Source organism: Fukomys damarensis, unplaced genomic scaffold (assembly GCF_012274545.1).
Source record: "Fukomys damarensis isolate Sample0158 unplaced genomic scaffold, DMR_v1.0_HiC HiC_scaffold_5, whole genome shotgun sequence".
NCBI lineage: Eukaryota > Metazoa > Chordata > Mammalia > Rodentia > Bathyergidae > Fukomys > Fukomys damarensis.
In genome coordinates, this window is record NW_022900917.1 from 59428409 (window position 1) to 59456393 (window position 27985).

General features: G+C 36.3%; 1 protein-coding gene and 1 pseudogene across 1 annotated transcript in view; both read right to left on the bottom strand.

The window, feature by feature from the left end:
- Sntg1 (syntrophin gamma 1) overlaps positions 1 to 27985 on the bottom strand; it is a 783297-nt gene that overhangs the window by 690333 nt on the left and 64979 nt on the right. The window lies entirely within an intron of this gene.
- Positions 5857 to 5969, bottom strand: LOC117285038 (annotated as a pseudogene).

Here is a 27985-nt window from a genome sequence, read left to right on the forward strand (position 1 = left end):
CCTCTAGCAAGCACTTACTCGCTGTGAGCTCAGTGTTCTTATCTACAAAACAGAGCTCAGTTTCCTGCCTTCATCCCGAGGAGCTCATATAAATCACATAAACTGATACTTCCTAAAGTACTTTGTAAACCATAAGCTTTGCTGCAAAAAACTAGTTGTTTAACCTTGAGCAAGCTTTGTGGTTGCTGGAATACGTCTCAGCAAGCCTTGGCAGACTGCTGCTTCCCAGTGTGGAGAGGAAAGCAGTTACTGCACTTCAATGAATAACAGACATGCAGCTTAGAATAAATAGCAGGAGCACCTAACATTTTCCCCCTCTCTACTTTGTTATATGGCCCAGGGCATATTGTAAGAGGCCTACCTGTGTATGTAAGAGGCCTAACTTGAAAATCACACAAAACTCAGAGCCCTGGTACCTTCGTGGTAAAAGGGAGCCTGTAACTATATTACAGGATAAGTGAAAAAGATTCCTTTGGAACCAAACGCTAGCCAAACACCTTTGGGCCTTTTGCTTGATAAGGCCAGAGCTTTGGCCAATAATCACATGAACCAAAACTAGTCATTGTTTCTAACATGTTAGGATGCCCCTAGACTCCTTTAAAGTATGTGCTCAAGAACATTCAGCAGTGCTCAAAAAGCTGAGTTTGTTCCAGGGAATACCTGAAGCTAGGGCCCTGCCTCCCTATCCCTGCGGGAAGATAGGAGCCTAATTTCAACAAGCACAGTTAGCAAACCCAGATTAACTTCACATAGACGAACTCCTTCCTTTTTGGAGGTCTGTTTTACTTTTGCTTTTTGTAATGTTTAACTTGCTCCATGTTATGGCTTGTATGTGAAATATTTCTCAAAAGGCTAGTGTGGTGAAGGCTTAAACCTGAGCCAGTGTCACTCTGGAGAGATGGTAAAAGCTTTCGGAGGCGAGGACCATTAGAGTGAAACTGGATCATCTTGGGTGTGACCTGAAGAGGTATGGACGTCCCAACCCCTTCCTCTTTCCCTGTTTGCTTTCTTGCCACTCTGAGGCAAGCAGGCTGCTCTGTCATACACTCCTGCCATGAGGGGCTATGCTGCCCTGGCCCAAAGCAACATGGTCAGTTAAGCAAGTATTGAAACTTTGGAAATTGTGAGCCCAAATACCCTTTACTTCCTCTAGGTTGATGTAGCTCAGGTGTTTGTTACAGCAATGGGATGTCAACTAACACACCTGACTTTACTGAGCCTTACACACTTTCCTCCCTACGTCCTTATTCATCCTTTAAAATGCTCCATCACCCCGGGCCCGATTCAAGTTTGGCTCCATCTTGCAACAATGGATCAATGACTAACCCCCCCTCCTTAACTAGTGTCCCACTTTGCTTATCTTTGGCATAAATTTTCTCCAAAGAAAATGCAACGCAAAAGAAAAGCATTGACACAGTATGTCTCCGTAGAATGTTCTGACACTTTCAAAAGGTCAACAGTTCAGATGTGATGAAATAGTTTCCCTCTATCACCTGAAACAAACAAATTTGCCTACCACTGGCATGAAAGATAACCTCTTGTCCAAATCTATAGGACACGAACAAGAATGGAATGAAATACATTAAGTAACTAGCAGGAAGCAGTTATTTCTGACTGTGTTTATAAAGCATGATCTCTGATCACTCATACATTTACGTGACATTTAGGTCAGAAAAAAATCAAAGTTCAGTTTGTTGGAGCTGAGAACAATATTTGATATTGCTTATGAGAATCTGTGTGGCATCTGTGATATTTGCGTTAGGAGTTAGCTTTTCTCAGGGCAGACACTACACAGAACAGTATTTCTTTACACAAATCCACAGGTTCTTCATACCTTCTCCTGCTGTTGAAAGGGACACAGAGGAAGATAAAGATGTGCAGCATGAAAGCACAACATGATAAAAAGAAAAAAAAAATATCTCAGAGTAACAGGGAAGAGCAGGCATTTCAGAATGCACTCAACCACCTCCCAGCACTCCTGTGATTCAAAAACTCAGAGGAACAGCAACTGATAAATTTTTAAAAATATAAGTGATGACACTTGTGCTTCAGAACTGAAGTAGGAATAATGTCAGTGAGACAAAAACTGAAAAGTCTTTCTTGTGGATATTAAAACCAGGGATAAGCAATCAATCATTTCAACACAAATGGCAAGAAAGGCAAACAGAAGCAGGTCATGAAGCTTGAAATACGAAAAGGTGACATCTGGAGTCGCTTGGCAAACACCAGTTACTATAGTAAGCATCGCATGGGAAAGTGTTAAATGAATGAACAATGAACAGATGCTCTTACATACCAGAGGGAGATGTTACTCCTCACATAGTGAAGGATTAGAAGTTAATATCAGACACAGTTATTCAACAATAGTTATTTAGTCAGGGAGTGATCTAGGCCCTAGAGATAAAGAAGGGAATAAACACAGTTGGCCATCCATATCTATAGAAGCCACATTTACAGGCTTGACCAGAAATACTGGCAAAAACAAATTGAGTCCACAGTGAACACAAACAGAATAGAGGGCATCGTTTCTTAGATAAAACAGTATAACAATTACTTACATCACACTTACATTGTATTAGGTATTACCTCTAAACCAGAGATAATTCAAAGCATGCAGGAGAATATACACAATTATATACAAATGCTATGCCATTTTATGTAAAAGACTTGTGCACATGCAGATTAGAGTGTCTGTGGGGATTCTGGTACTAGTCCCCTATGGAATCTATGAGAAGACTCAAGAAAACAAATTATCTTAGCTCTCCTGGAATTTGCATTGCAGTGGAGGGACAAGATAAAATTAAGCAAATATTTACCATCATTAGCAGATAAGCTAAAGGAGGGGAGGGGTGAGAGTCTTGAAGATATCTAAGGGAAGAAGTTTATGATACATAAAACAGGGTGAATCACATGTAGAGAGGCTCTCGTGGCTCTGCAGAAAGAAATAAAGGGCTAGACAGCTACTGTGCCCAAAACAAATGGGTGAATGCTTGGAAAGCTCATGAGCCTTGGCTTCTATGGGAGAGATGTGGAATGTTACTCAGAGACATAGTTCAGACTGGACACTTGTTAAAGAAGATCATGTTGGAGAGGGATGGATAAATACAAAAATAAAAAAAAAACATACTTTGTCTCCAGTCAGGAGGCTTCGATAATAATCCAGGACAAAGACTTTGATGAGGTAGCAGTAGCAGAGGTAGCGAGATGTGTTTGCATCCTAATATACTTGAGGCATTAATACTTTCTTAAGAGCAAATGGACAGGGAAGGAGAAAAAGAAAGAAAAAAACAAAAAATATTTGGACCTAAGCAAAGGGAAAATGGACCCAAGAAAAAACTTGAGAGGAAAATTCAAGAATTCGATATGGACACTTAGGCCAGTAGATTTTTATTGTCAATGTGACTGAATTAAGAGATGTCTGGAGAGACAGTTAGATTGGGAGGACACTGAGTTCATCGAAAGTCATTGACAATTTCATAGCTAAATGGGGCATTAGAAGCAGGACCTCGTTGAAGAATGTGTGTTACCCAAGGATGTGACTTTGGGGAGTGGATCTGGGCCCTGACACCTTCTCTAGACAGTCTTCCTGGCTCACCGTGTCCCAGATGTCATGATTTTTTGCAACTTTTGTCTAGCACAAACTTTTGCCAAGATGTTCCTTCCTTGGAGACAGCCAGCCATGGACTGAACCTTCGGAGGCCACGAACCAAAATAAAGCTCTCTTCCTTTAATATGCAGGCTTCAGGTGTTTCTTCTCAGCAACAGGAAATGTAACCAAAATGATACATAGTTAATTACTGTTAATGTTTCTTTTTGTACATTCAAAGAAATATACATATATACTCCCCTCTTGAGAGGTCATTATTGAGTATAAAATTTTCAAAATCATCATAGTGTTTGAAAGCATACAATGTATGGAATACATATCTCTAAGCATGAAGTTCTGGGACACTATAAGATCCTGAGATCAAAATGCCGAGGAGGAAATAACAACACCAAGAAAAATCTAAAAATGAGAAAGTGGTGACATGGGGTGAAAACTCAGATGCTTTTTTGTTAGTTTTTTTTCCCCTGGAAATCAAGTGATAACAATTGTTTCAGGGATAAGGAATTATGAACTGTGAAATATTTCTTTAATTCACTCACTATCTCAAGGTGATCACCAAGAATTGTTTATTCTTTTTGTGACAAAAAAGTCAGGGGAAAGCCTACAAAGTTTCACTGAGGAAGCGAGGGACAATCGTACCTGGAAGGGATTTATCATGAAATGGGGGAGGGAAAAACTGGAGACAGGAAACAGATAACTGCGTGCTGCAGACCCTGCAGAGGTGTAAAGTGGAAGATACAGAACAGTCTTTGATGGAAAAAAATAACTGTGTTTATATGTTTATTGGAATAATTCATCAAGGTGTGGGATTAAGGATATGGTAGGTTTTTGTGTGTATGTGTGGTACCAAGTATTGAACTCGGGACCTTGCGCTTGTGAGGAAGGCTGCACTGAACTAAATCCCCGGCGTTACGATATGGTAGAGACAGGAAGAATTCTGGAGAGGGCAGACTTTGAGGAGACTAAAGGGAATGGAGTCTGACAAAGAAGTGGATGCTGTGCCTTTAGATAGATCCGCGACAGTCTTCTGTGGAGAACTGCTCAATTCTAACTGTGTAAAATTCACATTGTTAGTGTACACAAGAACATCCATGTAGATTCACACACTGGCCTAGCTCAGGAAGCTACAACTTTGATTTATATTCTGAAAGGACCGGCTAAGGTCTGTTGGTTTGCTTGTCTGTTTGCTTTTTTTTTTCTGAGACAGGGTTTCAGTACATATGTGAGGCTGGCTTTGAACTCACCGGGTAGCTCTGGCTGACCTCACACTCAGCAATCCTCCTGCCTCAGCCCCTCTAACACTTGGCCCTAGGGATAAGCTAAGTAAGTAGCTCACAGAAGGCCAGCAATGATGAGCTGAAGAAATGTTAAATATATCTCAATAAAAAATAAATTCATTAAGTAAAATTACAGCATTACCATAACCTAAAAAAATAATCCATTTTCAAATTTATCTCAGAAATTAAGAACTCTCTTTGGTTTCCTGAGTCCAGACATTAAAAAATTCAAGGCCTGCAGTCATTGAAACAATAATGGTACTAAGCAGTAAAAAATATTGGCAGTCGGCTGATGTAGGTAATTGCCAGAGTGATTCTTTTGGTAGTATTGCGATTGGAACACAGAGCCTTGCACATGTAGGCATGTGCTCTAGTACTGAGCTGCACACATTCCTAAGCCTTTTTAAACTTTATTTTGAGACAAGGTCTTGTTAATGAGCCATCTCAGCCAGAAAGTTGTGATTCTCCTGCCTCAGCCTCCCAGTTCCTGGGATTAGAGGTTTGTGCCTGGGTTGGAAAACAAATTTTAATAAGCATTTTGGTTACTATTCAGTGATTTATTCAAATGAGTTCTTTTTTAAGTGGTTAGTATTTTAGTAAGTACTTTTACAGAGTTTATTTTGAGTTTATTCTTTTTTAATTGAGTTTATTGGTACATTCTAAGTACACAATACAGTTACATTCATTATTGGGATGTTGTACCTTTACACAACAGGTCTTGATTCTCATTTTTCCCTCTTGTCCCTGCCCTCCCTTCACCCCCTCTTCCCCTCCCCATTTCCAAATACTTTATTTCCATTTTTTCATTTTCTCATATTTTTCTTCTTTTCTCTTATTCCCTTTCCCCTACCCTTCCCATTTCCCCTACACCTTTAGCCCTTTTCTTCCTATTTCACATTGTCAATAATCTCATTAGCATCTTATGTACAATTATAGCTTTTTCACACCAGAGAAACTAACTGTTCGGTATTTACACATGTGTGACTTATTTATTTCACGAATTTGTGTGTCATTCTTGCACAGGGGCCATGCTAATCTTCTCTGTATCATTCCAATTTTAGTATATGTGCTGCCGAAGCGAGCATGAGTTTATTCTTATTAGCAATTATTATATGGGCCAGGGATTTATCTCAGTGGTGCTACATCTGCCTCACAAGCACAAGATCCTGAGTTAGATCCCTGGCACACACACATACACACACACACACACACACACAAACCCAACAAAACAACCACAAAAAACCCAATAGCAACAAATAAAGCAAGTGTTATAGTACCAAAATACTTCTTTGCAACATGCAATAGGAGGCTCTTAATTAAAATCCAATGAAGGAAAAGATTGGCAAGGCCATAAAGGGACGTGCTCCCATTTCCAAAAACATTGTAGAAAAACATTGTTTCTACTGTAACTTTTCTTCTGGATTCATTTATCTAAGAATAGTCAACACTACCCTGTGCATTGCCAAGATGTTTATTACTTCAGGTAATTAAGCTTTTGCTTTTTTCCATAGAAACATCATGTTATCTTAGAAGAAATAACATTGTTGCCATAAAATATTTTTTTCATTTTATTTTACTTTATGTATAAGATTGGGGAAAGATAAAGATAAAGAAAATCTAAATGGATTAATGGCTTAGTTACCTAAAATTACAAAAACAAGATAAACCTGTAGCTACTAATTAAAGTAGTAAAGTCACTAACATATTCTTTTGGGTTTTCAATAATATTTTAATGTCTATCACCTTTGTTTTTGTCTGTTTGTTTTTTCCTTTAAATTTAGATTTAGCACATTTTTCTTCTTGATTTACCCGGTGGTTGTCAGCATAAATTTGTAGAATCATTGAATTGTAGTACATATTTAGGTGTGAAGATGTTAATTATTAGGCCTTAAAAATTAAAGTTTTAACATTTATTTAGCAGTATCTTCAGTGATCATCAATAAGAACCTGGATAGATGGAATTCAAGCGGAGGAAAATGAAGCTCTGTTGCCCAAGCAACAAAGTAACCTCTGGACTGGAACCTGAGCCATGCTAGCCCTGCAGAGGGCGCACGTCTCCAGAGCCGCAGTGTTCTCCCTTCTCACTGACTTGGTGTGCGTGTTTAAGTGAGTGCATGCACGCATGCGTACATGTTGGCAGGGTTAGAGGCCCTATACATTACTAAATCTGATGCCCATTTTTGAATCGGGTCTTTCTATTTGAGGGACTGATTGTTTTGAGTTCTTTATATATCCTTGATAATAGTCCTTTGTCTGAGGAACAGCTGGTAAAAATTTTTTCCCACATTGTAGGTTGTCTCTTAGTTCTGCTGATGGTTTCTTTTGAAGTACAGAAGCTTTTTAGTAAGATGAGATCCCAGTTGTTGATTCTATCTGCTAGTTCCCGTGCTACTGAGGATTTGTTCATAAAGTCTTTTCCTATACCAATGTCTTCCAGAGTTCTGCCTAACTTACCTTCCAGCAAGTTTAATGTTTCTGTTTTAATATTTAGATCTTTAATCCATTTGGATTTTAATTTAGTGCATGGCGAAAGATAAAGGTCTAATTTTAATCCGTGGCAGGTTGACATCCAGTCCAACACCATTTATTAAAGAGGCTATCTTTCCTCCACTGAGGATGGTCAGCTCCTTTGTCAAAGATGAGGTAGCTGAGTACATCTGCATTTGTTTTTGTGTCTTCCAGTCTGTTCCACTGATCCTCAGGCCTATTTCTTTGCCAGTACCATGCTGTTTTTATCACAGTGGCTTTGTAGTATAGTTTCAAATTGGGAATTGTTACACCTGGTGCCAACTGCCTGTTGCCTAAAATGGCTTTTACTAAATCTGACTTTCAGTGAGTTCTGCAAACCCTGTACTGCTGGATGCCACTGGATCAAAATCAAATCACTGATGACCTTGGTGCTACCTTACTTTTATGGTTTACAGTTCTCAACCTGATCACCAGTCAACACTATTCTCCTTAACAGGTATTTTTTCCAGTCTCCTTAAACTTATAGGAGTGTGGCTTTCTGATTTATTTTCTGCAAATAAACATGCCATTTTTTCTTTTTAAAAGCAACTTGAATATAACATTCTCAGTAGTTACCCCAAATCCAACAAATACCTCATGGCTTCCTCCAACCCTTTTGTTGTTCTGTTTCGCACTATATTCAATGGTCATTTCCATTTTAAAGTTGCATTTCTCCACCATCATTTGGGATGTCGTTCACGAAATCTTTTGAAAAGTCTGTCAGTAGATATTCCTTCTTGTTTTATTTTATTAATATCTCCCGTGAATTTTCTCTGTGTTGCCCCATTTTGAAAACCTCGCTTGAATTATCTTACCACTAAACCTTGATGTTTCTATTTAAATTGTGAGGTGGTTTCAGTGGGCACATTCTTCATGCACCTATATTCTCGTCTTTGTTAGACTCAAAGCCTTACTGAGATAATAAAGTATCCTTTACTATACCTTAATATCTGAGATGATTCTAAATGAAATAAAAAGTAAACATTATTATGTTTTAGCCCCTAAGTTTGACGGCCCTTGTAACCCATTCAGTGTTCTGCGTCCTGACTTTTTCACCAAAAAACATTATCATCTTTAATCTCATTACATCAGGTTAAGAAAAAAATTCAGAAGTAGTTCCTTAGTTGCAGAGAAAAAAATACTGAATAGTAGCATTTAATAGTGAGAGGATTATATTAGATCAGCTTTAACAATTCTTTCAGCTATGAAATAACCTTATTTCATTTAGTTGTCCTAATGCAATGCAGAGCTCATTATGTTTCTTAGTAAGAATAATCATCTTGAGGATTATACTTCATATCAGACAGATGATAGGAAAGGACCAATTTTTTTCACAAGTCTCAATTGTACCAAAGTAAAGCATATCTATATACTGAAAAGTTATATGCATAACCACATAGTTATACATATACATGAGTATTTGTAACAATTTTAAAACACTGAACAAGACAAATAGTAAAATTCAATAAACTACAGATTACATAATGGGTATCCTAGGGAGCTAGAATTTTGTGTATTGCTAGATAAAGAGGAGAAAGGTATATGAGAGTAAGCAAAAGTACTCAGTGTTAACATGAAAAAAATTCCAAGAAGTTTCCATTGGGAATAAGATGGTTCATCTGTTGCCACACCCATTCAGTAACCATTTTCATTCTCTTCAAAACAAAAATCAGGGAAAATGTCTTATTTTTATCTTTAAGATGAAAAGACCTTCACATGTCATTTTTGGTCTTCTTTAAGAAAAATTTTAAGGGCTGGGGATTTAAAAAAATAATTTCAAATGAATACGTGTGTGTGTGTGTGTGTGTGTGTGTGTGTGAAGTGATCATAACATATAGTGAATGTTTAAATTTTCAAAAATATATTATAGTAAAATACACATTGCCATTAATCGTCCCAAATACCCTCCTCACTTTGAGCACTCATTGTTACTACCACTTGCTGAAGCAGTTTTGGAATCCTCTTTCATGAGTTTGTTTAAAGAGTTTGATAAAAAATAGGGTGAATGTTGCTGCTATGTACCATTCAACAGAAAGCCAGCGTAGTAAAAACATAATAGTGGTTCTTCATTTGCTACATTCACCAGATCTGGCACCGTACAACATCTGGCTATTTCTCAAAGTCAAAATGACCACAGAAGACACATGTTTTCAATTGATTTAGGATAGCAAGGCAGCCACAACAGCATAGCTGAAGACAAAGTAAAAAGAACTTCTGAACTGCTTAAAAAGTAGGAAGGATGATGACATAAATGTCTTTTAAGAAAAGAAGAGTAATTTTAGGGAAATGAGTGGCAGTATGTCTTTTACTGTAACACATTTTTAAAAGTTTAAGCATTCACCATATTTTTATCACACCCTGTATTTTCATGCATATAATGACTAGTGTTTTCTTCACAATGGAAGAGATTTGGAGCACACAGATATTACACATTAACATACACTTCTATAGTTTTCAACTCCACTTTCAACTTCGCAGTGTCTATATACAAGCTCTACCTAGATGAATGAGTAAATGCAAAATGATAATCTTTTTTTCTCATTGAGTTTATTGGTACATTCTAGGTACACAGTACAGTTCCATTCATTATTGGGATCTTGTACCTTTACATGACAGGTCTTGGTTCTCATTTTTTCCCCTTGTCCCTGCCCTCCCTTCACCCCTCCTCCCTTCCCTATTTAGAAACACTTTAGTTCCATTTTTTCATTTGCTCATATTTTTTCTTTTCCCTTATTACCTTTCCCCTACTCTTCCCACTTCCCCTACACCTTTAACCCTTTTCTTCCTATTTCACATTGTCAGTTATACCATTAGCAAAATGATAATCTAAGTACCATTGGTTACAAAGCTGATTGTAATATTTTTCTGATTTTTTTTTACTAAAGATAAATTTATAACATTAGACTGTAAACTATGTCTATAAATTAATGGTTAAAGCAATACAGAAAACCTAACTGTTCTCAGGGGGTTCACTATTAAACGAAATCCACTTTTATAGGGATGGTAAATATTTGTTTATATATTTATTTATTATTATTATTATTTTGGGGGGGTATTGGGGATTGAATTCAGGACCTTGCACTTATGAGGCTGGAGGCAGCACCACTGAGATAAATCCCCAGCCCAGGGATGGTAAAGGTTTTTAATGAAGAAAATTTAAAGCACACCACAACCTAATATTTAAAAGTAAACTCTAATCTGTAGAATTAGGAAGAGACGAGGTGTTGATGTGCAAATTGCACGTGGGGTCTCTGCAGTCCTTCATCTTTTGTAACTCTCTTGTCACTTCCACTCACACAGTCTTTGACACAATATGGGACCATTTCTGAAAATGTCTTATTTTCTTACATCGTTAGTGTGCAGAGTATTGCAGTGACGTAATTTTAAAAGTTGCACTTCTTGAACATATGCAAATTTACAAAATATCATTTCAGCACTATAGGCAATGTATCTGTGTGTCAGGATTCTGTTGCTGTGCTGCATTGTATGCCATAAGGGAGGAAGAGAAATGCAGTAGAGAAACAGCAGGACCATGTTTGGGGAGCCCAAGGGAAGAAAAATGAAGGCGTTCTTTTTCATTCTTTATTCATTTGCGTGCGTGTGTGTGTGTGTGTGTGTGTGTGTGTGTGTTTGTGACTCTGGGGATTAAACACAGCCCCTTTGCACTGGGCTACCTCCTCTGGCTTTTGCTTTTTCTTTTCCAGTAGTACTGGGAATCAGACTTGGGATCTTGCACTTGCGAAGCAGGCAGCTGAACCACTGAGCTAAATCGCTGGCCCAATAATGTCTTGCTAAGTTACTAAATTACTCAGGTTGGAACTGACCTTGAGATTCTTCTGCTCAGCTTCCCAGAGAGCTGGGATTGCAGTCATGCACCACCACACTCTGCTTATTAACGCTTTTAGTGAGGTAGAATTCAAATACCACAATATTTGCCAATTTAATTGTTACAATTCATTTCTAGCATGTATAAATGTGTGCACATATTACCACTTACTAATTTTTGAACAATTAATCATGCCAAAAAAGAAACATAGTATCCATTGACTATCATACTATCTTGTTACATCTCCCATGTGCTGCCTACTAGTAGTAATTCATGTTTTGTCTCTATAGACTTTTCTGTTCTAGACATTATGATGAAATGTAATTTCAGAATATGTGCTCCTTTAAGACTGTATTATCTCATTTAGCATAATGTTTTCAAGGCACATCCGTATTATGTAGTATGTATCATTGCTACTTTTTTATTGTCAATCATTCTTCTATTATAAGGATGTACTGCACTTCGTTTCTTCCTTCATTTATATTTGGGTTGTTTTACCTTTTCAGTGTTATAAAAATAACACTGTTAATGCATAAGATTCTAATAAGATTATTGACATTTAGAAATGGGAGGAAAGGAGCTAAAGGTGTAGGGAAGGTGTGATACGTAGGGGAAGAACAAAAAGGGAAAAGAAAAAAATGTGAGAGAATGAAAAGATGGAAATAAAGTGTTTGTAGATGGGGAGGGGATGAGGGGGTGAAGGGAGGGCAGAGGTAAGGGGAAAAAATGAGAATCAAGACTTGTCATGTAGAGGTACAAGATCCCAACAATGAATGTAACTGTACTGTATCCCTAAATGTACCAATAAACTCAATAAAAAAAAATAACACTGTTATAAACAGCTGAATATAAAATTTTTATGGGAGCATACCTTTTCTTTCTCTTGGCTATATCTCTAAGGTCTGGGCTTGTATGGTAACAGTTAAACATACTGAGGAAACAAAACACCACTTTTGTGAACTGGCTGCACCATTTCACATAAGCAACACGTGAGGGATCTGATTTTCCTACAACATTACAGCAGTTGTTACCACTTTTTTTTGTGGTCAGGCCATGCAAGTGTGAGGTGGCATCTAATTATGATTTGATGTTCAGTTAGCAAAAGCGCAAGGATGATGAGCTTCTTTTCACTTGCTAGTCATACATTTTCTTTTGAGCAGAATCTTTTCAGAATTTTTATCCAGTTTGAAATTGGATCATTGTAAACTTCTTACTATGATATAAAATAGTTCTTTATATATAAAAGCCTCTTATAAGATACATGATGTGTCACTGCTTTCTCCAATTTTATATAATATTTTCATTCTATTAACGGTGTCCTTTAGATTACACAAGATTTCAATTTTGATGAAGTCCAATTAATGTATGGATTCTTTTTTTGCTTAAAATATTCTGTCATATTTAAGAATATTTCACATAATCCATGATTATACAAATTTTCTCCCACATTCTCTTCTAATATATACAGTTTCAGGTTTTGTATCTTGATCTATAATGTATCTTTAATTCATTTTTACACAAGATGTGAAGAAGAAATTGACAATCAGGGTGTCATGTGGATATTGAGTAGTGGCCACACTGTTTACAAAATTCTTCTTTCCTCCCTTTTTCATACCAGAAATTGAAAATAAATTTACCATTAATAAAAATGTTTATTTCTGGAATCTCAAGTCTATTCCATTAATCTATAAGTTCATCATTATGCTAGTATTAACTCTATTAACCTTATTATTATTGTTTTGTAATAACATGAAATCTGGGACTGTGAGCTCTCTAGCTTTGCTCTTTTTCAATTTTGTTTTGGCTACACTGGTCCACTAGGTGTTTGCCTATACTTGATGAATTTCTAGATCACCTTACCAATTTCTAGAAAAAATGTGCAGAAATAACTAAGCTGGATTTCATCAGATCCATTTGCAAAGAATTTCCATTTCCACAACAATCAGTTTTATAATCTATAAATATGAATTGTAAGGTTATTTTATGCCTTTAAGTTTTTTTAAACAAATCCTTTCAATTTTCAGAGTATATATCTTGCATACTTTTTTTGGTGTTTTAACTATAATGATTTTGATTTTATTTTTAGATTTTTTTTTTTTACTGAGTATGTGGAAATAAAATTGGTATTTGCATATTGATCTGCTACTTCAAATTTTGGTGAACTCAAGTACTTATCAGTTTTAATAGTCTTTCTTAATGGCTTCATTATGGTTTTCTCCATACAGGATCAAGTCATGTACAAGCAGTAATAGCTGTATTTCTTTCCTTAATTCTTTTTGGCTTTACTGTTTTTTTAAAGTCCTTTTTTTTTTTCTACTTCTGCTAGAAATTCCAGTTTAATGTTGAATACTAGTGGCAAGAATATGCATCTTTATTTTATTCTGGAATCTAAGGGGAAACATTCTGACTTCCCCATTTAAGGTTTTTCAGGGGTGCAGCATTTGTGGTTTTTTCAGGGATGATTTTATCAAACTGCTTTTGCTCTTAATCTGAGTATGTTTTTATCATAAAAGGGTACTGATTTTTTAATGTGTTTTCTTTGTATATTGGTAGGATTGAACTTTGTGTTATTATTCTGTTAATATGGCATTTATATTGCTTTCACTTACACCAATTTTGAATTCATGAATTATATCTCATGTGTTTATGATGCATAATTCTTTGAATAGGCTGCTGTTAGTCAATTAGTATTTAACTGAAATTTGTTTGGGGGGGCAGGATCTTGCTGAGTCAGTAACTTGTCAACCTGTGATCAAACTTGGAATCCTCCTACCTCATCATTTTAGAGTGCTGGAATCACAGACATGCACCACCAAACCCACCCTTAATTGAGAAAAAAAATATATATATTATTCATAAGATATAGTAGTGTGTACTTTAACTTTCTTGCAATGTTTTAGCCTCATTTTGGAATCAAGATATCACTGGCCTCAGAATAAGCTGGAATGGGTTACATCCTCACGTCTTTAGGGAAATATTGTTTAAAAGCTATTTCAATTCTTCTTTACAAGTTTAGCATAATTCAAAAGTGAAATAAAGTGTGGTAAATCTTGGCTTTAATTTGTGGAAAAGTGTTCAACAAATCATTAAATATATATACTACTGATTTTTCCAGTCAGATTTTCTAATTCTTCGTTAATCAAGAACTAATATTCTTTATAATTTTTAGGAGTCTGTACATTTACTCTAAACCATCTAATTTGTTTACAGAATTTCATAACACTGTACTTCTTTATCATTCTTTTTAGTTTTGTAAGGTCAGCATTAATGTCCTTTCATTTTTTTATTTCAACAATTTAAATCTTCCCTTTTTTTGATCTGTTTATCATTTTTAAAAAATGTTTTCAGAGAGACTACTTTTGGTTCATATTTCTCTTGCTTCTACTTTCACTTTAATCATTTTCTCCCATTTTTCCTATTCATTCCTTCTTTTAATCTATGTTTACTTTGTTTTTCTTCATAGATTTTAATGGAAGACAGTAGGAGGTTTATTGGAGATCTTGTATTTTTGTCTTTTTTCATAGATGTTTAATTTGTAAAATTTAAGTACTGCATTTGCATTAGTCTATGCATCAAAAGTTTTGATGTGTTGTCTTCATTTATTTTTTTCTCAGGGAGCTTTCTAAAAAGCACTCTTGTTACTCACATGGTGGCTGTTCTCTAGTCATGGTGGCTGAAACTCTAGTCACTTTTTTCATTTTGTATGATTTCTATTGTCATACTTCCTAATTTTCTATGCGAGCTCAAATTAATTGATGCACTTATAAATTATTTCAAGTATTGATTTTTCTTTTTCAAATCTAGAATTTTCATTTGAGTCTTTTAAATAATTTTATCATCTATATTATTTGGGGAGATATTCATGCCTAATTTATGTGGAGTTTTCATTTGTCTTTGAACACATGAATAGTAGCTGCTCTGAGGTGTACTAAGTCAGAACTATGAGTTTGTATTGTTTGCTTTCTAGGTATGAATCATATTTTTCTGATTTTTTTGTATCTCAATTTTTTTGCTTAATATTGAATGATTTAGAAGATAAATTACAAAAATGTTGTGTGCTGATTTCTACACCCATTACCCCAAAGCCTTTTTTGTTGTTTTCCTCCCTGTTGTTTGTCTATCTTTTTGGGTAAAGTGCTTCATGGGGTCTCTTTGAACTGACATGTGAAGTTGCTGATGTCATCTTCACAACCATAAATCACAAATTATAGCTTTGGCCTGTGCAGTCACTTTTACACAATAACCATTCTATATAGCTCTTTGACTAACTCGCCTTCATCTTTGTGTTGAGTTGTCTTTCAGTCGGCTTGTATTATATCTAGCAGTTAATATCCACCAATTTCAGTTGATTCTTCTATTATGTTAAATAAATGCTCTGGGCATCCATTGTTCCGTGATGTGATACAATTAAATTTGGGTCCTACTGCAGGTATAAGTTTTTAGGACAGATTTTGAGGTCGTTCTGATCACAAGAAGGCTCATGTTAGCTGCATCTTTCTTGGTTCTCGGTGTTAAAATTTTAGATGATCTGGTGTTTACCTTGTTGCTCTCATGAAGCTACAGTGTCCTCTTAAATGTTTAGAATCAAATACCCATTGTTTTCAATCAGTACTTTCAATTTTAAGTTTCTCAAACTCTATATCAACAAAATAATTTCCCTTGTAGATATATTTGGAGCACTGTGTCTTAAAGCTTGACTTTCCTCTGGGGAGAAAAAAAAAATCTGTGAAGTCCACCTCTACAAATACCTGTTGTACAGGGGTACCTGAATAAGGGGAAAAAAACTCTATGATTAGCATGCCTATCTCAGCATGGAGCCCCTACCCATGAGTGTGCTGGGACCGGGTTAGCAGGACTCCAGTAACTGAAGGCAGCAACGTCTCAGATAGTTTTCTGACCCACAAGTAGGATGTGGACAGAGGGAATGAGCTTCAGACCTGGAGTTGTTCTTCCTGGAATCGGACTTCTAACTCATAGAATGGGGCAGATGAGAAATGTGAGTGGTTTGCTGCTCTAGGGGCGAAAATACAGCACAGAGCAAGGGAACAGGAAGCCCCTTACTCTGGCTGCATCTGGTAAAGGTAGAGCTTCCAATAAGTTGAACTGAGTAGTTGCATAGTTGATTGTGATTAAGATGTAGACTCTCAATATTCTGAGACCCGGTAAACTTCTTGAATAAGTGTCTCTTCATTTTCTCTGTGTCTCTGAGATGATTACAGAGATTTTAAGCCATTAGGGTGCTTTAGTTTCATAATTTTAATATGATTATTTTACACTCTGGAATTCTTATCCTTGCATTTTCATGCCCACACTTGAAGTTTCATGGATTCCATGATTTTATATTAGATATTCTTCTCTCTCTTTTTTTAACCTTTATAAATTCACCATTTACATGGAGATGACTCCTAGCTTCTCTCTTGGGATTCAGTATAGCATTTCGACTTTATAAATTTCTGCTCACTGACCTCAACGTGCTATACAAACTCAACATTCTCCAAGTGGAATTTGCTGTACTTCCTCAAACATAACTTTTTTCTTATTTCCAAGTACAAGTACAGGTCTAATGGAATTGCTCATTTCAGTTTAAAATTCTGGCATTCCACTGAATTTTAACTCCCAAAGACTTTCTCAGATTATGCAGACGATCATCATTTAATCTGGAATCATTGAGAAGGCACCATAAGCATATTCCTGTTCTGATGAAAGGCTCTCAGGGAATAAAATTGGCGAACTGATTAATTGTATAACAGTCCAGTGATTTGCTTCATGCTATGCACCCAACTGGCCATAGCTGATCTAATAAAGGATCAGGATCTTATTCAATTTAAGACAAGTTATCCGAGAGATGATTCCTAATTTAAATTTATTTTTAACTGATACATAATACTATAAAATGTATATATTTGTGGGGTATTCTAAGATCTTTTGTTACATGTATTCATTGTATAATTTTGAAATCACATTAGGCATACCTATTTCCTCAAATATTTATCATTTTTTGTGATTAAAACATTCAAAATTATTTCCCCCAGCCTTTTGAAATGTATAATACATTATTGTTCCCGGTAGTCACCCTATTGTGTGATAACCATGAGAACTTCTTTCTCCTCTCTAACTATTACTTAGCATGCCAAGCAACTTTTCCTGTCCCTCTGTGTCCCTTCCACCTTTTTGCAGTGCTTAGGGTAGAACACAGGACCTCCACACTGAACTGCACTCTCATCTTTTCAATTGTTATCTTTTATTCTGAGATAGATTCTGTCTGAATTGCTAAACTGACATTGTTGATTCTATAATTTGTATTCTTCTACCTCAGGTTCTCAGAGTGCTAGAATTATATGCCCAACTCCTCTCTTTCCTGTTAAGGAAAACTCCACCTTCATGGAAGAACACTCTGTTCTATGAAAGTTAGTAAAACAGTTTTGCATTCTTTTATCAGGAAAATGGAAGTAAAATATGTAAAGCACTGTGCCAGTTGATCTTAATTTTCAACTTGATGGATTTAGAGATGCCTAGATTAATAAAACACATTTCTGGGTGTGTCTAGGTTAGGGTCATGGAGGCTTGGCCCCGGCCCCTCCCTTTCTGCTGCTGTTTCTGTTCTGTTTTCCCACAGAAAGCCGTGAAGTAAGCAGCTTTGCCCCACCACAGTTTTCTATCCTGATGCTACTGCTTTGGAGCCAACCAGTCGCAGACTGAGTCCCCTAAAACTGTCAGCTAACATATGCCACGTCTGTTGGACATGGTGTCATGCAGCTGTAATCCCAGCATGCCGGGAGACTGAGACAGTTGGAAACTAGTCTGGGCAATGCAGTGACTTACTGAGACCTCAACTCAAAATAAAACATTAAAAAAGATGGGTGTGTAGCTCAGTGTGAAGTCTGTAGGTTCATTCAAGCCCCTTTACCACACACAAAAAAGGAAAAAACAGAAAACAGCTACCACTGCTCTATACAGAGTCTTTGGCATTTCTTTAAATTAATTTAATATTAATAAGTAAAGTCCTAGGAAACTGTAATTAATACAAAGACACATATTGATGAAATAAATTTTATCAGATTTATCAGCATAAATAGCATTTTAATTTTTAATTTTTTTCAGCTTTTATTGAGTTTATTGGTGCATTTTAGGGATACAGTACAGTTACATTCATTGTTGGTCTTGTACCTTTGTGAAGTCTGTAGGTTCATTCAAGCCCCTTTACCACACACAAAAAAGGAAAAAACAGAAAACAGCTACCACTGCTCTATACAGAGTCTTTGGCATTTCTTTAAATTAATTTAATATTAATAAGTAAAGTCCTAGGAAACTGTAATTAATACAAAGACACATATTGATGAAATAAATTTTATCAGATTTATCAGCATAAATAGCATTTTAATTTTTAATTTTTTTCAGCTTTTATTGAGTTTATTGGTGCATTTTAGGGATACAGTACAGTTACATTCATTGTTGGGATCTTGTACCTCTACATGGCAAGTCTTGATTCTCATTTTTTCCCCTTACCCCTGCCCTCCCTTCACTCCCTCCTCCCCTCCCCATCTACAAACACTTATTTCCATCTCTTCAAATAGCATTTTAATCAGAGAATGACTGTCAAACATGAAGCTGTCTATAAAATCAATTTAAAAACGCAATAGTTATGACTACCTGTGGTAAGAGACTATACTACCTAGAATGGAGAAAAAAAAGCCACCTTATGCTTATTTGAAGTAGTGAATTAATAATCAAAACTCATATTGTTATTATGTAAATATAAATTTTCTTTACTAATGTTTATTCAGTGTTATATAATTTACATGATATATTTTGTCATTAAGACTTCATATTTTAAGTATAAGGGAAAACATTTCTGTTTTGAGTTCAATAATAAAGCCTAATCTATGTGAAAGAAATTCTATAGCAACTTAATAACACTCATATTCTCTGAGAAGATAATGGGAATTGTGACTTCAATGTTTATTTTAATAGAATAAAAGCTGTTTGATTGCTTCCATTTCTATAACATGTTCAGTACATTTCAGCAATCAAGTTGTGCCTCCGTAACTCTCATTCTCAATTCATTATGAAGTTTTGCTTCCCTGGGAATCTAATGCTGGGCACCAGAGGAAAAGCCAATTAATTAGAATTCAATCAAAGATAGCTTTGAGACAATTTTTCTTGAGGAAATCGGTAAAGCTGAGGTTGGTTTAAAAAAACCAACTTGTTTTTTGCTACAGCTGCTTAAGAGTAATCTTACAGAGGCAATTCACCTTTCATGACACATGTCCAGCCAAATATTTTTAATCGCATAGTGTAGGAAGCATACCATTTCATTAATGAAACCAGCTTTGCAGCAGTCCCTTAAAGCTGTACTATACTTAAATGGTAATGTCTTCCTATGACAATGTATCCTTTTTTCATTTTGCTTTCCATGGAATGTAGTAAAGACTTTGAAAAAAAAGAGAAAATTATTACAGTAATTGAGTAATATAAGGTATATAGCTAGCTTTGAAACATTAAAGAAAATTTTATATCTCAAGTCATTCATTTGATGTTATTGGAAATAATTTATATTTGGCATCCCTCCAGTTCAAGAGAAGTATACCATTTAGAAATAATGAAACCAAGAAATGATCACAGCATGACATATTTTTATGTTTGTATTTTACTTTGAATCAAGTTAATCTACAAAATGCAAGATAAAATGCCCCGTGAGGAAACTATTGGTATAGTAATTAAGAAATACAGTGGCTTTTGAAGAGGACAGACATTTTTCTCAGAGTAATAGATAAAATGTGCACATGATCAAAAGTTAACTCCTACAGAAGGAAGCTGTGGCCCTATCCCTTCATTTCACAGTATTACGTGGTCTTGAGAGTAAAACTAGAAGTAAAGATTAAATGTTTAGTAGGGCAGTATTGTCTCTACTTTAGAGAGGAAAAAGGAAATGAGAGCACAGTAAGACTGGTTCTTCACTGCACAAACCTCATGCAAACCTTTTTAAAGCATCAGCCTAATGAGAGGAGATAAACCAATCAACCTCAGGTACCCTGCTCCAAGCACAATAGAGTTAAATTGCAGACCTTTCTTCTCCATGGTGAGGGTTGGTATTGCCTTCAGCAGGTGAGTTAAGGGTAAAAAGAACAAGAACAGCAAATTATTGGACATTTAAACACTACAGTGTGCACTCTTGCATGTGGCATCTTGTTTGACTAAATTCGTGTAGAGATACAAATAAATAAAAGGATTCCTAAAATCTATAAAATTTGTATTGATTTTATTTTAATACAAATTTAAATCTTTTTTATCAAGCACAGAATCCATGATATCATCTCTATGAAGTCATAGTAAATATATAATTTTATTAAAAGGTGAATAAAATTTGGAAAAATAAATATTTTATTTTTATTCTGAAACTTACTTGATTTATAGAAAACTATTTCTTAAAAAATTATTTGGAAAGATCCTAGGTTAAATTTTCCCCTTCTCGATTATACTTGAGTTCCCATAAGAGTTAAACATCTGTCAAAGAAAATCTTCCAAGGGACTACAGAGAAGTGGGGACCCTTGAGATTTTATGGTCCATGGAACCATGCTGGTATAGATCCTCCTCTTCTCGCATCAAATATTGGTCAAGAATGAGAGGAACTTGTGCCTATGAAGTTTCACTTGTCTTACTTTAAAAGAGCACTTCAGCATTTGAGAAACACTATTAAAAGGATGTGCGGTGTATACCGTTTAATGCTTCTTGAAATCAGTATCGTTTCAACTCACTGGAGTGCAATTACATTAATTGAACTGTATTTTATTTCTCTTATGATTTAAGAAAAAAAGGATTCTAACACCTGTGAATAATTATAGGAAACATGTAGTCATAAGTGTTACTAGAAAAATATTCATTCTAAAAATAAAACTAAGAATGGATTAAGCTATGCGATCCTTAAGATAAATAGAAGCTAAAGCAAAATGCTTGATCCTGGTTCAAAGGCATGTAATTTAGAAAACAAAAACTGTATATGCAAATATTTATTCTTTGGCACTGTCTGTATGTCATGTATATCAATTTGTAAATTCAGCATCTTAGAATTCAGAATTTCTGGTAGCTAAATGTCTATATTTGTGTAATCCTAGAGTTTAGAACAGGGGCAAAAAATAGCAATCATTCAAAAAACATTTGCTAATAGTATCAAAGTCACTTGAATGCCCAAATTATTTTGAACTCTTAAAATGAAAGATTTCAATACTATCATCTTGAGCAGCTGAATACTAGTGAGGGACTTATACACTTAATGTGCTCATAGATATTATAAGTCAAAGAACCAACGTTCATTGCATAACTAAAGCATAAGTGTGCTTTTCCTTTTATGCAAGTGGAAGGATAGTGTCTTTAACTTAAAGGAGATATAATACTTTATTGGACAAGATTATCTTGAAAAACAGAATAATTTATGAAACACTTCTGTTTGTAAAACTATCATTTTCTCCATAGATATGTTGTCTGTCATTTTATTTAACAAATTTGGTGGTAAAAATATTAATATCCATATCCTGAACAATAAAAATACAAACAAGGTGAAGTTACTTTAAAACACTATGTTATTTTTTACTATGAATGTTGTTTGTAAATTATATACTCTGAAATCATAAATAAGAAAAACGTTAAATTTTTGGGAGGTTTTTTTTTTTGTGATACTGGGGATTGAATTCAGAGATGCTGTAATAGATCTAGCTACACACACATCCCTTCTAATTTTTAATGTTTTTTTTAATTCTGTTATCTAAGTTATCTAGGCCCCAAACTTTCAATCCTTCTGAGTCAGCCATCTGAGTACTTGAAATTATAGGCATGAGCCACCATGTTTGTTTGAGTGTTAACTTTTATTTATAACGTATTTAATTTCTCACCTGAAAGCAAAAGGTATATTGTTTTAACTTATCAACCACGTCAAAATTTTAAACCTCTTTGTTTATTTATACTAAAAGGATACAATGATAAGGTAGCCATATTCTCCTACTTAAGGCTGCACTTCAGAAGATTGGGGCAGACTGATGAAGTAATCATAATGTAGAACAAGGTAAAACAAATCATATTTCCCATCTTCTTAACCTACTCTAATCAATAATGCTTTTAAAAACAGTAGTGTGATACAATAAATTTAAACATATTCTCCGGGCTCTCCCTCATTCTACTCTAGCATGTCTCCAAAATAAGCAAAATAGGAAATTCTGTGGTCCATTAAAGTAATGGCCAAAGCTTCCAGGCCTGATGTCCTGTGAAACTCAAGTTCAATATTTTGCACTTGTCCTATTTGGGTCTTCTAAGTATTCATCTTCCACAAGGGTCTCTTGTGCCAGCTTATTTATTCCTTTCTTCTTTTGGCCATTTTGCTAAGATTGCTTCGAGTACTCTTGTCGGCTTTGGTTCTGTTTACGGTCCTACAGGAAAAGACTAAAACACCGCTTACTGTCTAATGTGTGCATGGGGCACAGAATGATCACACAGACAGGATTTATATTCTGGGAGTCCGTCTCATTTTCATTGGAAAAGCTTCTTTTCTAAGAAATGGTTTTCTTTTGTTTGTTTGTTTTTTCAGCTTTAATTGAGTTTATTGGTACGTTTTAGAGATACAGTACAGTTACATTCATTGTTGGGATCTTGTATCTCTACATGACAAGTCTTGATTCTCATTTTTTCCCCTTACCCCTGCCCTCCCTTCACCCCCTCCTCCCCTCCCCATCTACAAACACTTTATTTTCATCTTTTCATTCTCTCACATATTTTTCTTTTCCCTTTTTACTCTTCCCCTACCCATCCCACCTTCCCTACACCTTTAGCTCCTTTCTTCCCATTTCTAAATGTCAGTAATCTTATTAGGATCTTATGCATTATTGCAGATTATTCACACCAGAGAAACTATTAGGTATTTATACATGTTTGACTTATTTAAGAAATGGTTTTCTTTTGAAACAAGTGTGAACAAAGCATGAATGAAATCATGAGTGTATAGTTGTGAATGAACCTTTACCAAAAGTTTGGTGCAGTGTGTCAGAAGGCTTAGGAACACATTTTGCTGAAGAAAGTCATTTATAGAATCTTTAATTCCTTAATATAAACCACAGATCCACATTATTGAAAAGTCTATGAAATTAAAATTATTTCATCCATACACAGGTATAATAAATAACATCCAATGATAAATGGTATCATTTCAGTATAATTTATAATTTGATATATAATAATAAAAAGATTTGTAAATATGAATTGTATGTAAATACAATTGCATAAATTGGATTTATATGTAATTTTATAATGTTTTACCAGGAAACACTCAGGTGCATGTGGCATGTTCTAAGAGTCTACACTGCAAGCAGAGTTGTGGACCAGGACTCCAGGAGCAAGCACATCCTCAGCAGAAAAGAAAGAGGTGAAAGGAGAGAGGGGAAAGCATGGAGCCCTGGGGCTGGGGCTGGGGGATGACTGAAGGCTGGAGATGTGAGCAGGTGTGTGCGTTCACTGGTACGATAGAAAAAATGTGGTGAAGTTTACATTTTTAAAATGTTTTATCACACTAAAAGACATGCTGCCATTGACACTCCTAAAAATACATTCCCTCATTTGGAATGCATTTATCCCGATGTTTTTGTCACTTTCTGAAGTTCTGCGTGTCTTTTACTGTCTTAAGTAGCTGCTTCTATGTTCTGAAGTGATTCAAAACATTTATTTATCGTAGTCAGTTGGACTTGGGGAAGAGCCAGAAGTCTCCTGGGGCCAGATCCAGTAAATAAGGTGGATAAGGAAAGTGTAATGTTTTATAAGTGCGCCTTTCCTATGGAGGGCGCACAGTAGCATTCATCGTATTTTTTTTAATCACACTTCTTAAAGGCACTCACTAAAGAGAACTTTGAGAACTGCTTCAGAAAGTATCAAGAACGGTTGAACCAAAGGGGAGTATTTGAGGGAGCTTAATGGAAATTTAAACATTCATTATATATTGTGAGCACACATACCTCTATGCATGTTTAAACCAGAAGAGGAGAGGTTCTCAGGTTTTCAAGCTTAAACATCCAGGAGCTCAAATAACCAAGAGCAAAGATATGTACTGAAGAATGGTTATCCACCCAAAATATGTTAGGAGGCTATAATTAAATTATGAGACATCTGGAGGGACAAAATTCTTTAGAGACAGAAAATAGAATGAAGACTTCCAGGATCTTGCCTACAGGTAGGTAGGGAGTTGTTATTTAATGGGTACAGGGCTTTCCAAAATGTAAAAGTTCTGCAGATATATTGTACCACAATGTAAATATATTTAACACTACTAAATTGAACAGTAAAAATTGGTTAAGATGGTGAATTTCATGTTATGTATAATTTATCACAGTTAAATTAATAATAAGAAGCCAGATTTGGTGGCACACTCTTTGTAGTCCCTGTCTTCTGGGAGATTGAGGCAAGAAGATGTCAAATTCAAGTCCGATCTGGACAATATATCAATTTAAGGAGATCCTGTCTCTAAATAAAAGATAGAAAAAGAGCTGGGGTATTTAGCTTAGTGAAGGCCCTAGGTTCAACCCTCATTATTTTTAAACTAACATGTAGTTAAATTTTAAGATCTGACATGATGGCCACAGTTCAATAGCAAAGAAATATTAAATTTCAGGTTATTAGAAAATGTAGATGTAAAATATATTTGTTGAAGCAACTAGAACACAAAACATTCCCTGTTGTGTGTCTGTACGTGTGCATGTGTTCCTCTTTACTTGCTGTATCTCTAGCCATGCACTTCAGAGGCTCATGCCCTCCTTTTAGCCTGACAATAATAGGCTTATTCAACAGTAGTCTGTGAATTCTATGACTCCTCTATGTGTACAGTGATTGTTTCTCAATAACAAGCTCTTTTACCAGGATAAAATTTTCTTCACAGAAATAATCTGAAGATATAAATAGACATATGCATCTGCCTCTCTCTTCTCCCTCCCTCCCTGTTCCTCTCTCTCTCTCTCTCTCTCTCTCTCTCTTTTCCTCCCTCTACCCTTCTTTCCCCACACATGCAAACACATACAACAAAACTATAAATAACGGACTTCATATACTGCTCCCACACTCCTGAGATGTGAATATTGATTATCGATCAACACTGTGAAATCTCTCTCATTGAATATTCAGCTCACAAACCCTGAACAGCCTGCACATGCAGCTGACGGTCCTGGCCCCTGCTGGCAGAGAGCATACATTCTGGCAGACAGATCCTTCCACAACCCATGGCTGGATCACAGTGGAGAAGCTAAACAAGGCAAATATTAGACCAAGTGCAAGATCAAGTCAAGAATGGCAAAAAGAAGGACTCCTAGGAAGCATGTATGTAGACTTGTGGGAGGAAGGCAGGGTGGGAAGGATTAGAAGGAAGAGCACAGATTATGTCAGTGGAGTAACATGTTGACGTGTTCTGGATCGAGAGAAAACACTGTCATCAAAGACAGCCCATTGATGAAGAGCCCCATTTTAAGGTGCATAATCTGATATTCCAAACTCTAGTACCTGCGTCTGCACACAAGCTAATCTGAAGAACCAGTTGTTTGAGATCCCCTTCCTGTCCCAGCACCTCTTCGCCTTACAAAAAAGAAGAAAGCTTTAAGGGAAAGAGCAATGTACATACAATGAAAAAGGACAGTCATTGTGCTGATCTGGAGCCAGGCGTTGTGTGAGCGTCTTTTAAGTATTAACGCAAATGACATCCCCCAGAACTTTTGTGACGTGGTGTTCTAATATCTCCTACTGTGCAGATAAAGAAACGAAGCTTCCAATGAGTTTGCCTGCTCATGTTCACTAAGGTAGGAAGCAGCTTTCCCAGGAAGTAAGTGAAAGGCTATCTAACTCCAAGGCAGTGGATTTTCTACTGTGCCTTTTCCTGAGAGATTGTGTGTGCTTTTTTGTGTTCTAATTATGTCTTTCAGTACCTCTTGCTGTGAATTCCCCTCCTTAGCATCTTTTATTTATGATGTAATCAACAATGGCAAAGAAGAACATAAGTCAAGGGCTAATATTTGAAAGGATCAGTAGAGAAGACAATCTTCATACACTGGGTGTGGTCATCTGGGGCTGTGTACAGAGTTGGAGCGCTGAACTCTTGCCTTCGAGAAAGTCGGCCATGTAGTATAGAAGTCCAGCTTGAAAGAAGCAAATTTACACGCAAGTCTTGACAACACGTCTCACTACACTTCAGACAAGACCTGGCCTCAGCTTCTGAGGATGCAGGAGGTGATGGGTCATCAGGGGGCAAGAGGAGTGACGCATGAAAGTTGTCAAAGGAGATGCTGACAGTGAGAGGATTGTGGTGGTGACAGAAAACAGTGATGACCGATACGGGTGTCTGATATCCACTTTCTGCTTTCATCTGAGAACTGAACCTTCAGGGGGCTGCCCAGCACATTTGCCCTCAGGAACTCATGCAGACACAACCAGGCCCTCTTAACCTCAGAGGTTTCTGTCATTCTGCTATTTTCCCACTAATTTCTGGTTGAAAAAAGTCTGATTTCAGACTGTAAGGAATAGGACATCAGTATGAAAAGATGAAGTGCACTGGCTGGACGACAGAAGCCAGGGTCCGGATATGCTGGAGCACTGCTTCCTCAGCGGCCCGCAGGCACCCTGTAACCTCTGGGGTGTGGGAGCTCACATACCAAAAGGATGAGTGACGACCGACAACTTGTAAAATGCTTCCTGGCGTCTAAGGTGGAATTCTACGATCAGGCTCTCTTTTCTCCATTCAGGACGGGGGTGGTTTTGCCATACCATCCCCAGCACGATGTACTGTGTCACCAGAGACCCAACAGTGATGGGGCTGACCAATCACAGACTGACACTTCCAAACCTCTCAATAAACCTTCTTGCTATGTGAGCTGATTCTCTTATTAGTTACAGTACTTGAGAGTTGTCTAACAGAGGTAGGGGTCTATTTTCAAGTGAGAATGTGGAAAAATAATCCATACTGTTTTTTAAATTGCTTTAATCGTCTTTAATTTAAGAAGAAAATAATATAAATTATTTATGGGATAGGACAAAAACTTAAATTTTTATTCAGACGTCCATTCTCATGTACTTTTGAGTCTGATCAGGTTTGACGAGAATATTTAAAGTTTACCCTTTTGTCATCTTCTGGCACGCAACATTGAGTTGTCCGGCTCCCTTTCCCTTCGCTGCCCTTCAGATTGGTCTCTGCTCCTTAAATGGCGTAGGTTACAGTGATTATGTCTTCTCACACCTCATTATTAAATCATGGAGTCAGAGCCCCCTGTATACCCATTTTTCCTCATCAGTGTTTCTGGCTGCCAACCATCAGCTTCTATCCCACGGTCCTGGAGATAAACATGGAAGTAGAGTAAAACTTCTCTCTGTGGCTTTAAAATTCACCCAGCAGCATCAGGTTGCTCTCTCCTGGTAGCTTTCATTTCAGGCTTTCCACCTGGGGCCCTCTGTTTGCTCCTGGAACTTTGTTCTGTCCATTACATCACAGTTTCTGCTTTATCTTGTCAAAGAAGTTTTCTTTGGCCAAATTTAATGTCGCTTTTACTTTTTGTTTGACATTTAAAAATTCTCTGCGCAATATTCATGCCTGCCCTGTGTCCTGTTTCTCCATTTATGTCCCACTCCTCCAATCTTGCAAATGTACACATTTGGATGTAAGTTTCATAAAAATAGGAACCTGTCTGACTTAGTCATTCCCTCAATCTCAAAGTAAACAGGCAATAGGTATATTTTGGAATAAATAAAGAAATGTAAAAACA